The sequence below is a fragment of the Taeniopygia guttata genome, chromosome 8 (genome assembly GCF_048771995.1).
Source record: "Taeniopygia guttata chromosome 8, bTaeGut7.mat, whole genome shotgun sequence".
Taxonomy (NCBI): domain Eukaryota; kingdom Metazoa; phylum Chordata; class Aves; order Passeriformes; family Estrildidae; genus Taeniopygia; species Taeniopygia guttata.
In genome coordinates, this window is record NC_133033.1 from 31456631 (window position 1) to 31474631 (window position 18001).

Consider the following 18001-nt stretch of genomic DNA (forward strand, 5'->3'; position numbering starts at 1 on the left):
ATGAGGCTGGGAGGGAGGTGAATAATTTGGTGATCCAGGTGGGAACACATGCCTCTACCTTCCTCTTTCACAAAATTTAGGTCTGGTTTACTTAACTGATTGTTCTCATCCCTTATGTGTAGTTCCTGAAGTCCAGTGCAATATTTCTTTTTAGCTTTCTTTGTTAACATGTAGGTATTAATATACAGATATTTTAATGAAGTCCCCTCTCTTCACTCACTCAGCCTTTCCTCATGAGCGAGATGCTCCTTAATGATCTTTGTTGCCCTCTGCTGGGCTCTAGGTTTGGGGTGTTCAAGTCAATAATAAACAGGGGGAGGAGTGGAACATTGAGGTGTCTGGGGGAGGTAGGGAGGGTAGAAATGGGGGTGGAAGTGTTAAAAATAGGTTAGAAACTGTTGTCAAATAGCTGATAATTGTTAAGTATGCGCTGTTGTAAAAGGGTAGTTTTAAGAAATACGGTACTCAAGGTACGATATTGCACCTAAGTAAAGTGCACCACTTTTCAACGAAACGAGCCAGCCTGGACAGAACTGGGCCAACAAGGGCCTTAAACCTTCATAGAAATGAAGGATCCAAACAGAAACCAATCCAAAGGGGGAAAAAAAAAAAAGTGCTGGATAAAAGGGGCATCTGACGCAGTGAATTTGTGCCGCTCCACGTGGAACATCGGAGACATCGCTCCTCAGGGAGACCCAGCGCTGGCGCTGCAGGATCCTCGACGGGAATCCTGTTTGGGGCCTTTCTTTTTGCTATAATAAATGCTGCAGTCGGTTTTAGTGCCGGGAGCGCGCACACCAGAAGTTGCGAGTGCAAAAGCGAAAGCAAAAGGTGTCCGGGGGAGAGTAGTCTGAATTGGGTTATGGGGCGGTGCCCCACCTCACCCATTGGACTCAGCGCGCCGGCCGTGAGTCTGTCTCAAAGCACCGCGGGGCCACGAGCATCCGCCGGGGTCCGCCGGGAACCGCCGCGGCTTCTCCTGCCCGGGCCGGCCCGCGCGGCGCCCCCCCTTGCTGGTGGCTCACCCGCCCGTCGCGGGCGGGGCCCTGCTGGGGCCGCGGGCGGCCCTTCCCTCAGACCTTCCCCGAGGCGGGCCGCGGGTGACGCGCACCCCGTGGGTGGCCTCGGCAGTGAGCTTCCCCCGGACGCTGCTCCGCGCGCTGCAGCCTCTATATAAAGGCTCGCTACAGCGCATCTTCCAGCTTAGGGTGAGACGCTGGCTCTACCCAGCGTGCACTGTAGTATATGCTGATTTACAGTCGCCCATTGGTCGGAAGGGGGATGGGGGCGTGTCTCGGTGTGAGGGTGGAAGCGCAGGCTCATGGCGGCACTCGGAGCCGCTGCCTGAGGGGCTGCAGCCTGCCCGTGGCAGGTCTCGTTCTCCAGCTGAAGGACTGCGAGGCTAAAACTTGCCTGGGATGGGGAATCCCCTGGTGAAGGGATGGGAGGTTGTGGCCACTCGTGGCAGACTGTGGGGTTCGTGCCCCACTGATCCAAGCTGCGGTCCAAGCCCTGCGGTAGCGGGCTGTGGGGCGGGGTGCAGGGCCCTGGGCAGTTCCAGGGACGTGCTGTGAGGGCTGGTGGTGCCAGCTGGGTGTGTGCGTGGTTTTAACCACGGCCACAGTGCAGGCACTGCTGGCTTTTAATAGATCAGGGTATCAGGTAAACTCGGGGCACCTGTGTGGGACGATCCAGGTGCTCTCACCTGGCTGTCCTTCTCCCAGGACCTGTAATGGACTGGCTGACCCCTGGGGTGCTGCCTGGGGTGAGCCTGGCTGACTGCAGCGCACAATTCCAGTGGGTTTCCCGAGGATGGGTGCCTAATTCTGGGATTAGGAATTCTGGGATTCCTCACTGCTCTCTGTCCTGCAGCTGTGCACCCACACACCTTCATGTCCCTCAGTCTCAGCTGGAGGATGCTTTGGGCAGCTCTTTGGGTGGTCAGCATGTTGCTTTTTGGCCTGGCAAAAAGAGAATTTTTGCTGCCCTAGGGTCCTTTGAGTTGGTTTAAAGGGGTGTGAGTGTGCAAATCTCTCACCTCAGGGCTTAGACATCCTGCTCTTGCAAGAGTGAACACGGTTATCCCTGTTGCTCAGGCAATCTCTTTTTCAGAGAAAAATTATAAATACAGGGGACTTTTTGCTTGTGGGAGTTGCAGATCTGGCAAATAATTGTAGAAATAAATCCTATGATTTTAGATTCACTCCTCAGATTTTTGGTTTCTGATTCTGCACTTCATCCCCCTGAGGTTGTAAGGAGTCAAATAGCAAAACTTTTCTCAAGTAGAGTGTGCTGCAAATCCCCTTAGACTCGGTGAGCAGCCATGCATGTGGGGTACAGGAGGTTCTTTGCCTGCCTGTTACTCTCTTGATACCACGTCTGGATATTTGGAGATCAAGGCTCACAGAAGAGTTTAGAGGCTGAATCAGTCTTAACTGCTGCACCTGAGCTGGGTATCAACCTCAGTTAAAGAACTAAGAAAAGAGTCTGTGGCATTTCCCACCCAAAACTGTCTCATTTTTGGTGAGGGGTGATTTTCTGTTAGCTGCTCTTTTTATGTGAGAACATGAAAGTAGGGCAGCTGTCTGCCTGGATTAGGAGGGCTGAAGGAAGCTGATTTTTTTCTTGTGGGGCTTTGGTTTTTTTCAGAGGTTGGGAATATCACAAGGAACCTGGATATGTGGAAAGTTTGTCTGTGAGTTGCTTTCTTGTGGCCTCCCAATGAACTCGAGGTAAACTGGGACTCAGACTCCCTTTTCCTTCTCCATCCTCTCCTGAGAGCAGTGGAAATGCATTAACATGATGCTAATTGTTAACGTGATGGATGGCAGCAATTAGGGTCTGTAATCCAGTCTCTGCACATGGAGTGCTGTACTGCAGCCTGGGGAAGCTCTCTGCTAAACACCCTGAGCTTGGATGCAGCATTCCAGGAAGCCCTGGGGTGCTCCTAAATGCTACTGCTCTTGGAGGGAGCTGTGTGTTCCCTGCACTGGGCTAACTGTGCCTGAAACAGCAATTTAATTCAGATTTACAGCCCTGTTTTGCTGGCTTCCATCAGCATCCCCCCGGTCAGGGTTGCTGAGGGGAGGCACTGCTGTGCCTGACATGGCAGTTTGGGCATCTTTGTCCCTGATGCTTCCAGTCTCACGTGGATCCCGCTGGGCATGGCAAGGCCATGCTCATTTAGAGCTGTTATTTATTAAAAGAAGTGCTGGGTGATGACCCTGTCTGTCCCTTCAGCTCCTGGTGACATCAGTGATGCAGCTGGTCTTGCGAGGTCACTCGTTTCCTTTTGTTTAATGATCTGCTGGTGAAAACAGATCCATTGCTCTCTGGAGTGTCACTGGGACATGAATATTGATAAAACCTCGGTGGTCCTGGTGCTGTCACAGCGTGGAGGGCTCATTTGGAGCTGCCAGGCAGTGTGGGGAACTCTGTGATGGAGTGATAATAAAGTGTTGCTGAACTCTGCTCCGAGGTGCTGCTCGACACTTGGAACTTGCAGGCTCCTGGCACAGCAGCAAGAGGCTGGGCTGGTGTTTTCCAAAGCAGGGACACAGCACTGAAAGCATTAACAGGGGAGGGATTCATCCCTCAAACATCCATAGGGGTGCTGCAGGTGTGGGAGAGTTTGTTGGTTGCAGCTTCAGGTGGCAAATGGTCCAGTTAATGAACCTAATATTTTCCTAACCTGAATATTTTCCAAGGTGGAACTGGGGTGAGGGCAGATGCGATGCAGCATCTCTTGAAATGGTAATTTTGGGCTGTTGGTATGGAAATCACTATAAGGAATGGAGTGTGGCTGTTATAGATACACAAAGGAAGAGCATGATTTTAAATTTGCAGACTGCATTAGTCCAGGTGAGTCCCTTCCAGCTTCTGCTACCCTGTGTAGAAAAATCAAGGTAACAACTGAGTTATGGTAAACAAAACAGATTTTTCTTTGAAAAATGAGGTATTTTACATGCTGATTTAGAATAGATCACGCAGTATGCTGTGCCTTTAAAAAGAGTATATTCAATATACATGCTTGAATGGCAGAGACAACCCCAGTTCTTGCTCTGAGCCCTGATGTAGCTCCTGCAGTGAGAGCCCTGGGTCAAGGTGTATGAGTGGCTGGTTGGTGACCTTTATTTTCCTAACTGTGGAGAAGGATCTGCTTCACTCAGTGTAATGCAGATCTGACCTGTTTTTGCTTAGAGCACTATCTTCCCTTCCTGCCCTCAGGTGCTCTCTGTCTAGAGAGGTTGCAGGAGAGCCCTTCTGCAGGGATTTCTGCTGGATTGAGGCCATAGAAAGCTGGTAATGGACACTAAAAGATGCACATTCTTCCTCAAAACCTTCATAAAACAGCGCCTGTAGGAGCTGCCTCTTCCTGATTGGGTTTTTGCACCATGTTATTTTGCTGTGCAGCCCCTTGCTACACTGAGGGACTGTACCCAACCCCTCTGATCAAACAGAGCATTGCCTTTCTTGCAGGTCCTGCCAGATGTGGCACAACTGAGTTAATTTAGTTTTTTTTTTTTTTTTTTTTTTAAGTGGATATTGGCTTGTGTGATCTCCAAATCAATGGTCAGTGCCAGCTGTTGCGTCTAAGCAGTGTGGAAAACCTGCTGAAGTAGAAAGACTACTGGGCTGCCTTTGGAAAGGGTGCACATGGAAACAGGTACAGTTGGACTCGATAGTCTTAGAGGTCTTTTCCAACCTTAATGATTCCATGATTCATATTTCCTCATCTTTGCTAGGGTACATGGGAGATCCTCAGCCCTCTAAGTATTTTAGGAAAGACTGTCCCATTAAATCCCTTCAGAGCTTGTGCCCATGCACCAGTGTTTCTGGAGCATGATCCTTATGAATAAGAAGTAGGAGGGGCTGTGAACCCTGAGGGATCTGTGCCACTGCTCTTGGAGATTTAAGGGTCTGAATAGTACCATGAGGATGTGGATTATATTCATGCTGGCGGGGAGGAAGAACAAAAAATTATTACGCTTCTGGCAGCATAGGTTAGAAGCATCACCTTTCCTGACATGTTTGTCTTGAGAGGAGGTGGTATCCAGTGGTAGGGTGAAGAGAGGTTGCATGCTGTCTGGTGTTAATTACAAAGGGAAAACCACAGGAAAATCAAACAAAATTGAATCCCACTGCATTTGATATTCCCAGAGTTGAAGGCCTCAGTACGTCTCATTAGTTTAAAACCCCTGATGGAGAGAGCTCAGCTTCGAATGGGAAAATTGATATGACATTGAGACCTGGGAGAGGATTAGCTGCCTGCCTCAGAACTTGTCCAGAGGAGTCGAACATGCAAATGTTCCCAGAGAGCAGCTCCCTGCAAGAAGGATCCTGGATAATTAAGGCCCCTGGGACCACAGAGTTGCAGTGAGGGAGGGCTGAGGTCTGTATGTCTGAAAAGTCCTTCCACTGCATTCTCTCTGTGGGGGAAATAATGCCTGGGCAGTCTAAAGACAAGCCCAAAGCTTTGTGTGCTTGACTGCTGGTGACAGAGATGCTCTGTTCCACCTCAGTGGGATTTGCAGATGCTGGATTAGGATTGAGCTATGCAGGATACGGCATTCTTGGACTGATGAATTGCCTTATCTGGCAGAGATGTGTGTGGCTGAGATGTAAAGCTGGGTTTGGCCCACAGGTGACTTGAGCTTTTGTGGCAAAGAGTTTGGTTCCATTTTGCAACCCTGCAGCAATGCTGAAGGCCCAAACACACCTGGCTGCTACAAATCACTGTCTTTAGTGGTATGAAAATCACAACACCGAGGCAATGTGTATAGAAAGGTGTAACTGCTTTTCTAGGGCTTGAGCTGGTAGGAGGTGTTTGCTGGGGAATGCAGGCCATGGGATGTACTGTGCCTGTCAGTTTGTACCTGTGAGTCTTTGTTTTGGGCCCTGCTGGGTTTCCTGTTGTGATGAAGGGTTCTCTAACAGCCGTATGTGGAGAGAAGATATTTCCCATTTTCTCCTGCAAACCCCAGCTGTGCTATGTGTGCTCTTAGGCAAGGTGCTAATGATGAAGAATCTATGACTTGGCAGCACACCAGGGTTTTCAGCTTCTGAAAACAAAACGTGTTGGTGGACTGGCTGTGGTCTCTGTGGCAGGTGGAGCTTGCAGACCATACCAGCATCACTGTGCTTCTTGTGCACTCAGAGGGTTGTTTCTGGCTGGGACATTGCAGTCCTCAGGCAGGAGTATTGGAAAAGGGTTGGCGGGCCCCCCTTCTTCCAGCAGGCTGATGGAGGCTGTGGAAGCCTGCAGGAATCTGGCCATCAGTGTCATGCCTCTTCTCTGGACAGAAACTCCTGCCCAAGTAGCCAGGAGGTGACAATCTGTGCATCCCTCTGGCACAGGCTTTCTCGGAGGGAAATCTTGTCTCTTGCTGAAGCAGTGACCTGAGGCAGGGATCCTCCTCAACCATCTTCTGCCTGTGCCTCTCTCTAGCCCGCTTAAAATAAACAGACTTTCAGATTCTCCACTGGAAGAGCAGCTCCAGGGAGGAGCCCCAGAGGAGAACACTTGTCCCAGCACAGGGCATTGCTCACGCTTGATGTTGCTGCTGGAGAAGATGTTGGCAAGAGCAAGGAGCCGTGCTTTATATAACTTGGTGTCACAGCTTCCATCTGAGGGTAGCCTAGGTCAGGACTCACCAGCTTGGGAAAAGCATCAACAAGGACGACTTGAGACATGGATAAAATCACCCAAGAAGATGATTAGAAGGCAATTGTTGTTTCCTGCAGGGTAAGAAAATAATGGACTTCAGGTTTAAATCAAACAGTTTTACATGCTGTGGTGGGGGGGTGGAACTAATTCAGCCTTGGAAATGTGTTGTCCTGGGATGCTGTGGCGGCCAAAAAATATCATGAGCCTTTAAAATGGAACTTGGCAATTTCATGGCAGATAACTCTTGATGATGGGCCTAAACACAGCCCTGACGTAATTTACAGCTTGAGAGTTTGTAAGTGCTGAGCTGCTAGGAGCTGGAGAATCATCCTGGGAAAGCACCTCCACCTTCTCTTCAGTTCTCACCATTAGCATCAAGCCCAGTTCCTGTGAGAGACAGGAGGCTGAGTTAGAGGGACCTACAATCTCTTGGCTGATGGCTTTCACCAGTGGACAAAGGGGTGGGTGAGTGACCCTATCACACATCTTCTGAAGTGAGAGCCTCCTTTTTTGAGAGACTGGGATCAAAAGAGCCATTTTGGGTCTAACAATGGTGCCACGCGTTCCTCAGTACAGGCAGATGCTTCAGTGACTCCTGCGGTGCCCACGCCTGCCTGTGCAGAAGTGGAAGTTGTGTTTAGGGAGTTGCTTGGTGATGGTTCTTCTGGGAAGGTTTAGAGAACCAAACAGTTAAGTACATTTAATAAAAATGTATCAAAATTTGTAAACATATGTATCACATCTCTTTGATAATGAAGGAGCAGTTAATAAGTATTTGCAATCAATGTTCCTACCTGGAAGCTTTCTCTGAAAGCATTTCAGAGGCTGCTCAAACAACCCATTTATTTCTATCATTTTAACAACCTGTTTTCTCGAGGCAATTGAAATTACTTGCTCAAAGAGATGTTTCCCCTCCTCTCCACCTACGACATGCTCTATTTTACAAAACCTTGGCTCAGTTTCTGCCTTCTGGCTGTTTCCTGAACGGCTGGGGAAGATCCTGGAACTGGTGCTAGCTGGGATCCTGCTCTGCTGGAGGTGTTGTCAGGGCAGGTGGGCAGCTTTGGGTGACAGCGATAAGCTGGGCTATAATCACTCATGTGGAGATCTCTACCTAAAAACCAACTTATGTGGGAAGTCAGGAGCTTCCTTGATGCATGGCTTGGGTGTATGTGTGCACTAGAAATACTTGCACTGGCTGGAGGAGCATTGGTTTGGCAATTTGGGGAGCAGGGCACTTCTTTAGCTGTTCTTTAGAATAAAATGATGTGACATCCCACTGATGTGTTCTGAGGACTTGTAGTACAATTCTTAGCCATTTGACCTCTGTGCCTGGTGCTTTCAGCATCTTGATGAGCTGTTGTTGTGATATATGAAAACCATATATCCTGGTTTTCCTCTGGCACACAGGTCCAGGTCCCTACCTGCTGCTTCCAGGATGTGTGGGCATCATGTAGGTTTGAAGGACTTCTTTGGGCTGTTGGATTAGTATTTCTTCCTCTTCACAGCAATGTGTGTGAGTGGGTGGTGGTTCCCAGAGCAAGGATGTGCCTTCTTTAAAACTGCAGGATTAGTTAGGGTTGGTGCAGGAGTAGTTTAGGTCTCCCAGCCTGGGCACATCCCAGGATGAGGCTTAAAAGGTTGGTGTTGAAAATGGGGATGACCCAAGGAAAGATGACAGGTGATGAGTGAAAGCTTCAGCTTCCAGGTTTCTTCCCCACATACTTCTTGCAAGGATTTAATTTCTCAGGCTGTACTGGTGCTTTGCCTTTCCCTGGGAAACTGAGAGCCCATGTGGTTCTGACATTCTCCTATTCCCTGGGGTTATTCCATGTCCTCCTCTCTGGGGATGTGTTAGGGCTCTGCTTTGTGAGATAACTAATAGGGCTGTCAGGCCCCTTGTCCCAAGAACCTGAGAAGACAAATAGTCCAACATGTGTAGCCACCTTTGCAGGTCCTGAGGCCCCAGCAGGAGCCAGCAGGATGACGGATGGGCTGATGAGCGGTGCTGACACAACTGGGTCAGTGCCAATGTCAAAGGGGTGGAAGCCATGCCTCCTTCTCCCCTCTGCTTGGCACCCCAGCGCCTCTGGGCCAGACGGTGGCCACTTATCACCCCTTCCTCCAGTGCCTGCTGTAAGCTGGCAGTACCAGAGCCTTGTCTAGAAGAAAGACACGAGTCATGGTCCTAATGCTCTGCTGTGGAGCTGCCATCTGTCCTCTCCTTGGATGTCGCTGCCAGGGTAGCCTGGGAACATAACCCAGTGCTGAGGCTCTGTCAGGCAAACATCTGTTTGGACTGTGCTCTATACCTCTGCCTTCCCAGCACACTGTGGTGCTGCATTTCCCCAAAATGGTGAGCTTCATGTACCTGCAAATACAGATGTTTATATATAGCTTTTTTTTTTAGAATTCCAATGCTGTGCTTTGCATCTTAATGCTGCTTTTCTTGCCCAGCCTCCTCTCTCTCATCTGGAGCCAGCTTCTGTGCTGTGAGAAGGGTTACTTGTTTGGAGAGGACCGTGCAAATAATCTCATGAGTTTCTCTCTTTATGGATGGGTGAGGAAAATTTGGCAAAGTGGCTGCAAGTGAATCTTGTGAGCATTCTGGAGGGATGAGCTGAGAGCCCTGAGCCAGTCTCGCTGTGCAAAATCCATTAGCCACGAGCAGAGCTGCTTCTGGACTCAGCATTCAGTACCTGTTACGGCCTGAATTAGTCCCTAATTTCTGTCCCTTACAGTTAAAATTACTCAGACATTTCTTTTTGAGACAGGATATTGCTTCTGACTAAATACCCTAAAGCCATGGCTCTACTGACTATTAAATTGTTCTCAGGAATGCACTGATCCTCTTGTCTCCGGGTCAGTGTAGGCTAGTGCTGTCATCTGCATGCTGCTGGAAGAGGTACTTTGCTTTGCTGGAGGCAAGCAAATACTGAGACACATTTGAGGACTCAATGGCTGCAGGTTTAATAAGATCAATACTACCTCTGCAAAAGATTATATGGTATACTAGGCAGCAAATAGAGCACTTCTGCTGGATTTGGAAACCGTTTATTGAGTCTATTAGGGATGGTGAGGTAGAAGGGATGTATCTGGAGTGAATTGCACAGCTGCAGTAGTTGAGACTCCCACATTAAGGGTTTTGCAGTCTATTAAATAATGGAAATAAAATCAAAATGAATGAGGAAGTTTTGTCCAAGAAGTCCTACCTGCAGCCATGTCATCAGCCAAAGAACAGAGGAGAAACATGCTGCCCAGAAGATGAGTGCTTGCTCCTGTATCCATTGGCCTTTGCTGCCTCCCTGAAGCCTTGAAAGGTGTCAGGAAGAGGGGAGAGTTGTCTGTCAGGCTTCTGTCAGGACAAAGAGCCAGCCAAGCTGGAAGCTTGGAGATCTTCCTCTTTGCACCCAGCAGGCTGTTGGCTCTTCCACCCACAGCTGGCAGGTCAAAAGTTGTTTTGTGCTGTGGAACATCCCTTGTGCTACACTGTGCTCTACAGCCAGGGTTAGTGCTGCTGCCTAACGTAGCCCACGGTGGGCTGGCTTGGGTTAAGGAGCAGCTTTTGGGAACTCTGTTGGCCTTGTTTGAGCTGCCCTTGTGCTGCCATCACCTCCTGTGGTGTGCCCTGGAATAATTAGCTCTAATCACACATGAGCAATAGCCTGCCTGGTCACCCTCTCTGCTCCTGGGGAGCATGGCAGGGCACCTGACTCCTGTCATTTCTCTGATGCTCTGTCCGGTCTCATTTGAAATGCCTTGCAGGATGAATTACGGTGCTCTAAGGGAATCTGCAAAATAGGATCACAGGCCAATTGAATCCATCTGTAAAATGCGGGAGGATGATGTATCGCCCTACGGATGGATTCTGCTCAGCCCTTAATTTTTTTTTTTTTAATTTTATTTTAGAGCTCTTGGTGAGAGTGCTCACCAAGAAATGCTTGAGGACAACAAACGCTTGAGGAATGAGGAGCTGGATCAGGCCATGCTGACTTAAGGTGGGTGTTGCAGGAAGAGAAGTAGGGAAGCAAGGAGAGAGATTCACACTGATTCACCAGACTGCCCAGTCTGGTCCCTCTGAAAGCAGACTAATGTATGGGAGTGTTTCATGGCATAAAATGTGCTGGGACAGGCTGGAAGTACCATCCATGGGGAGGCTTTAGGGACAAATAACAACCTGCCCAAGTCAATCAAAGCAGCGCCTAGTAGGAGCTGTGCAGGTGCTGTGACCCCCGTGGATGTTGCAGGTACCCCAGAGCATCTCGGGGCACAAGGGCAGCTCCATGCAGCCCTCAGGATGTGATTTAGCAGTTCCTGGCTGGCTGGCCTGGCCATGCTCCCCTGGGAATGTGGCCAAGTTCACCCATCTAGGCCCTGATGTGGTTGGACTGCCAAGGAAGAAGTTAAACCCTTTGCACTTTGGGTGGATTGAGGTTGGGCTGGTGTTACCGAGCTTCCTTCTCCTCTGGCTGGGATGCTCCAGCCATGGCCTGAGGGGGAAGGGAAATGAATTAAACCCATCTTCAGACACGTTTGTATTGATTCTGTCACTTTCTTGCTGCTTGCTGACAGGTGATGGATGGCTCATAATGCGACCGGCACAGTACATTACGTTTTCCATCCAGGGACTCCTAAATCATTTCAAATTTTCAAATTCCCTAATCAATATTTTATCAGTAGCAGAAGAAAGCGGAACAGACCCATTTCTCAAGAGGTAGAAGAATGAGAGTGTGTGGATGCGTGCCTGCACATACATAGGCATGGGAGTTTGGGTATTTATAATCACAACTAAGGCACCGTTAGTATAACAATTATATCTGCAACCTGAAAAATAAATACAGAAGTAGGACCGGGAGTGATGCTTACATTTAAGGGACTTCAGGATGAAGTAAATTAGAGATTTGGATTTCTGATATGAACATGGAGGATTAATGCCATGTGGGCTTTGCGCTCATTGCAAAGAGCTGGTTGCTCACCCTTATGCAGGGTGCAGGGGGGTTGAGGCAGGTGCAAACATGCCTCGTTTTTTGGGGAAGGAAATTGGATTTTCAACCACCTGTAATGCAGCAGGACTCAGATCTCTCACATGGCACTGAAGCAGTAATGGGGAAATATCCCCAGCAAGCCAGTCTGGAGATGGATTATGTGGCCTGGATGGTTGTTTGTCTGGCACTTTAACCAAGCATGGTGCTGCTTTCTTGGGACTGGGGTGGGCAGAGAAACATCCTGTTGCTGCCATGGTGTGGTGGCTCCTGGGGCACTGGAAGAGTAGATGGGAATGTGCCTGCAATGATGTGTGCTTGAATTGGTCCTGAGCAAACAGCGTGTGCCTTTCTACTCCAGTGCTGGCACTTCCTGCTGCACTAGGATGTGATCAGGTGGGGCTGAGTGAGGATTGAGGAGGAAGGACTGGGGCATTTCAGAGGAGGTGCAGGTGGACTCTATGATGTTAGGATACTGTTTGGAGTGGCTGTCTCCAAACTAAGACCCAGATTCAGTGACTTTCCATGTCATCCACACTGGGCTTCCTTCACCAGTAGCTCCCAGTTCCTGCTTGGCATCTGGCTTTCTGCTGAGCTTTGGGATGGAAGAGCCCAGGGAAAATTGGAGCTGGTTCCCCCTGTTGTAGGAGAGTGGTCTGTGCAAAGTGGGGGCAGCACAGGGCTCTGTTCTTTCCCCTCCAAAATGTGATCCTGGGAGACAGCTGGAGCATGCATGTCTGCCCCAAAGATGGCTGCTTTCCCCAAATCCTTCCTGTGCTGGTGGTCCTTCATTTGTTCTTCTTGCATCCCCTGACCTCACCTACTCGATAATCTTTCTCCATCCAATTACTCATTCTCTTAGATTCTTGTTTTTTATTCCCAGACTGGATGTTTTCCAAGTAAAAGATTTATTTTTAAGCTATTTTTTCCTTCCCTGTGAAGAGAGCTTCCAAACAGCACAGATGTGAGGCTAAACATAACCTTCCTTGTTACTGTCACCTCTCCTCAGCGTTTGCCTGGCTGATCTGGTGTTGCCTTTGCTTCCAAGTGTTGTTTCACAGCTCAGTTGTAGCTTGCTGCTGGAATACACAAGTTAAGTTTGCAGGAGAGAGCAGGACTGCTGCTCTTGGGAGCATAAAGTGGAGCTTAAGGTTGACACTTAAACCCGTGCTGACCTCCTGGCCCTTTCCCAGGCTGTGTGGGGACCCTTAGCCCTTTGGGCTGGTGTGGTGGCATGGGCTGAATGACAGGGGAGTCAGACTCTCTTTCTAGAGGTTGTTTAAAAACCAGCTTTTTACTCATAGAAGAAACTTCTGTGTCTTTCCATTCTGACCTCTCTGCAGTTTAGGGGAGACACACAATGATCTTTCCCCAAGGCAAGAGTGGCCCCAGCACCAGCAGGGAGTTCTTATGCTACAACACTTCCGCACCAGTATTTTTTCTCTATGTTCAAAGTTTTCTGTGAGCTTGGTTTCAGAGTCTTGATCCCTGCTGTGCCCATGTGGAGGTGAAGCTTGCAGCTATACCCTTTTCTCTCTAGGGTTTGTCAGGGATGGGGGAGGCCTCTGGTTTGTTCTATCCATGCTGCTTCCTCCCCCGAAGCATTATGTGTAACAGGAACCTGGTTGAACATGGCAACAAGATGTGTGGAAATAACTTACTTTTTTTTTTTTTTTTTTTTTCTGAAAGCCTGGGCCTGATCTACAGGAGCAGGAATCCTTTTGAAGAGCTCCTGCATACTTCATGTGTACCTGAGGCAGGTTGCAAGGCTGTTTTCCTTTTTCCTTGGTTAAAGATAAGATTTAATTGAACCAGGGAGAAGTCAGTGTTTGCTGTGTCATTTACTGATCTGATGGCTGTTTGTAGTTGGGTCTGGAAGTGGAGTTCCTTCAACCATGCTGCTCTGAGCAGTGTGTCCATGATTCCTGAAGCACAGCAGGAGACAGGAAAGAAGCTACTGAGGTGCCTCCTATTTGTCATGTAGCTGTCACCAACCACTCTTCAAAGCAAACTTGGTCACCCAGACTGCCTGCTGCTTTCCCCCTTTTAAGTACAGTAGCAGGAATTGCCTTTTCCCCCCTACTTTGGTCTTAACCTCCTCTTGATCTGATGGTTTTTGAGGACACGTGTTTCACTGTGAGCAGGACAAGAGTCAGGCCCAGACCTTTGCAAAACACGTGTGAGTCCCTGTAAACTACTGCATTTGGCTGATAAACTCAGTCCTTCTGCACAAGAGGTGAAGCCCATTGTTTGGGTACAGATGGCCATAAATGCTGTTTCCCTGGATGAAAGATGTTCTGAAAACCTCTGTACCTGAGAGAGAAATAAGCCCTCATCATCTGAAAAAGTTTGCTGCCGTATTGTGTGTTGCAGTTCTCATCTTTGTGTTGCTGTGCCTGGGAAAGAGCAGAGAAACTGGGAAACTATCTGCAAGCAGTATTAGGATTAATTTATACAGGAGGGGATGGGGTGAACTGGCTCCCCAAAGGCAATGCTTAATCCCCATTTGTCCTTAGGACAAGGAATGTGTTCAACCCTAAAGCTCCAAGATGCAGCTCCACCCTACATCTTAAGAGGTCTTTTTCAACCTAAATGATTCCATGATTCTTTGTCTTACATGCATTAAAATATACTTGGGTGTTGTGAAAGGATCTCAGGTTAGGAGCTGGGATTTATGTCCCTCAGGATAGAACCTGCAGATCTCAGCTTGGCTTGTCACCTCTCTCAGCTGGCAGTGCCAGGGTTTCCTGCCCCTTTTGTAGTGGGACAGAACTGGTCATGGTGGCACAGCTGCTGTAAGGACAAGAAGTTGCTTGGGCAAGGAGGATGTGGGCTGAAGATATCTTGAGACTTCATGTCAGAGCTGTCACTTGCCAGAATGCCATGCAGGAGTGAAATTTGGGGAACTTAGCAAAACATCACAAAGGCTCTGCAAGGTTTTCAAATGAGCTGTGGTGACATGAAGGGGAAATGCCCAACTGGTTTTAATATCCAGCTTAAGGGAAGTCCTTTTGTTCATTTAGTCTTGATTTAAAGTGGCCTGAGGAGGTGAAATCCTGTTGCCTCATCTGGGTCTAAGCTGGGTGCTGATAAGCAAAGAGCTGTTTTTCCCTGACAGCCGCTTCTGCCAAGCCAGAAATAGCCTGCCCAAGCAAGCTCACCATAGCAGCATTTCTCATTCAAAAGTTAATAAGCTTTGAAATTGGATTTTAATCAACTAATCTTTGATCCTAGGCACTAGAGCTCGGTTAGGAGCGTCCAGTAAACCAAGTTACATCTTTCTTCTCTGCTGTCTTCCCCCCCACAAAATCTGGCAAAGAAAAGGTTGAGAAATCTTTCAGCATTTAAGGAACTGTGCATTTTAGGGTTTGTGTTGTCCCTGTTCTTCTGATCTGATCTGTTCCACAGATGAATGGAAAAACTGATCTCTGGTGGACATTTGCTCTTCCAAGGTTGTAAATGTCTTTTATCAGCTCCTTTAGGGAACAGGGATGGACTTCTTTGTTAAAAAAGTTTTGAATTCAATCAGATGAGGTGGGATGAGGGATAGAAGATCTGCTGGGGCCCTAACCATATCCCTCCTATTCCTAGCATCAAAATAGAGTGCCATAAATTCTGCATCCCACAGAATCATGACATAGCTGAGGTTGAAGGCCCTCTGGCATTTTGTCAGGCTGCAGGGGAAATGATACCTGGACTTCAGGGTTATGTAGTTACACTTCCACTCAAGGGATGGATTCAGCTCAGACCTCTCCAACTCACTCCCCCTCCCCATAAATCTGAGCAAACACTCCTGTCTCAGTTTACCCTCCAAACACTTTTCTCTTGATCAGACAGAGGCAGTTTTTATTTTTTTTTTTTAAAGCTATATTTAGATTTGGAACAAGCTTCTGTTTCCTACAGAAATACTGGCTTAGTGAGCTCCCCAAGGACCACACAGTTCATCCCTGTGCTTGTGGAATGGTCAAATCAAAAGGGGGAAGGTTTGTTTGGGCAGCAGTGTGAGCACACAGATGCACTGCACTGCTCACATGCTGAGTCTTGTTATCTTGAGTCATCCCTGACACTGCTATGGTGTCCAGGATTGGGGTGAGCTCTCTAGTGGGCACCTCTTTCCCTAACACCACACACCTGGGATGCTGGGAGAGTGGCACTGGGGCCCTGGAGTGGGCCTGCCATGGCTGGTTTGGCTTTGATGGGATGCTGGGGAAGCTGGTCACGCTGGCTCCAAGCAGAGTCTCTGCTCTCTGGCACTTCTGCTTGCTCTTCCAGAGGATGTTGTATTTCCCTTGCCCAGGGCTATGAACCTCCTGGACATTTATCTTCTTTCCTCTGAGGAAAGGCGGCTGAGGGAGTGTAATGATCCCTCCAAACACACTTTACAACCTAGAATATCTATTCCATATAAAACTACTCTAATGGCCAGCTTTTACCATTTCCAATACTTTACAGGGATTTAAGCTCTGTGCTGGTACTTGCCAGGAATATGAACTGTGGTGTGTCAGCTTTTGGGGGCTGTCCCTCCTGTGCTGGGCTGACAGGTAGCTTGAAGGGGAGCTGGTCTAGCGGGCAGGATTGGCTGAAAACTGTTCAGAAAACAGTGTGCTTAGGGTGAGTCACCTTCCTCTGGAGGTGATGCTTCCAGCCAGCCACAGACACATGATAAATTAAAAGTGACATTAATCTACTAACCCTTAGGCCAATACAGTTAGCAGAGCTGATTGTACCAAGAGGGGGATGAAGTTAGCCTGGTTAGGATTCTCTGAGGCTCTGGATTTTAGAGATCTTGGGGGGTGCTGATCTCCCAAACATCCCCAAGCTGTGAGTGGAATTCAGAAGCCCTCACTGGGCTGATCCTTAGAAGAAGTCCAGAGCAGGTCTGATGCCCCACAGAATGGCTTTTTCCAGGCCACACTGGAAACAGAAGAGGTCTTGCCTTGTGTAGCCCCACCTGTGAAGAGATGATGGCCTTGTACAGGGAAATCTGCAGAGCCTTTCAATTTTTCCTTATGTTTTCCATTCCTACTTGATATTTCTAGCTAGGGCTAGTTTTCTTCTTTATAAGTTCAGATAAAGAGCTGCCTCCCCCAACAAACCTCAGTCTTTGCTTGGGTAACCAAAGACCAAACTGTTCTCGCTCTGGTGGCATTTGGTGTTTGATTATTTTGTGAAGCTTTTTGGAGTGAAGATGCCCAATCCCATAAGAGAGCAGCAAGTCTGGTGTAGCCAAACAGCATTGCAGGCCTCAGCTTGTCCTCCAGGCTCCATGAAATGTGTGAACAAGCTGCCAGCAGCCATGGTGGGTGTGAAGAGCAGCTCCTGCTTACTTTGGGATGTGTGAATATTTTGACCTTCTTAGGGCTTCCCATTGCTATGTTTTAGGGCCTGATTTCTGACATGGCTCTGCATCTCCCAGCTTGTGCCCAGTTCTCTTGCCTAATTGACTCCAAATCTGAACATGAAATCAGGTTTGGACACTTCTCCATGTGCTGTGGTGTATGTTTGTGTGGATGAAGAGAACAGGCATAGCTCAAAACATCTAGGAGAGGATAACTCATCCTATTCCTTCCTCCTTACCATCTTTTCAAGGTGATTCCTCCTTGTTGCTTCCAGCAAGCCACTGGAAGGACTAGAATCTCTGGAGATGTCCCTTCTGGAGAGCCACCCAAGTTAGAACCAGCTGGTGAGCTACAACTTTCACATTTGAGATTTCTTTTCAGTGGTGTATGAATGAAAAGTCTGCATGTCCAGTGAGTTGTGCTTATGTTTGGTTTTGGTTGGGGTTTTTTTTTTGGGGGGGGGGGGGGAAATGAGGGCTAAATGAATGATGCTGTTCAGGCAGAGGTAAGCAGCTGATGGTTGTGGAAATTCAAGGTCTTGGAGACCTGCATGAGTTGAGAATATGGGAGAACCAATTTTGAGTCCATGTTCAGCTTGATTCAGAGCAATGTTGAGCTTTTCCTTCTCTTAGGCTCATGGCCTAAGGAGCCTCTCTTCTGATCTGTGCTTGAACTCCCCTAACGTTATGGATCCATCTCCTTGAAGAAGGTTGGAAACATTGAAGTAGCACTTTTGACTCTCTTTTTCACAGTCGTGTTGTATTGGGGCAGGTTTGGTTATGACTGAGAGAGTTAGTAGGAGGATGCTATGGAAATGCAAGCCTGGGCAAGGAGGAGGAAGAGGAATGGAAATGTATTGTAAAACTATTGCTTCAATGGGAGGGGAGGGTGTTTGCCTAGGAATGTTTTGAAGGACTGGTGCTCAGTGGGCTGACAGAATCCAGTCTGTGATGAACTTCTTGGAAGATTTGATGGTGCTTAGAAGTTCAGACTGGAGACCCACCAGTAACACC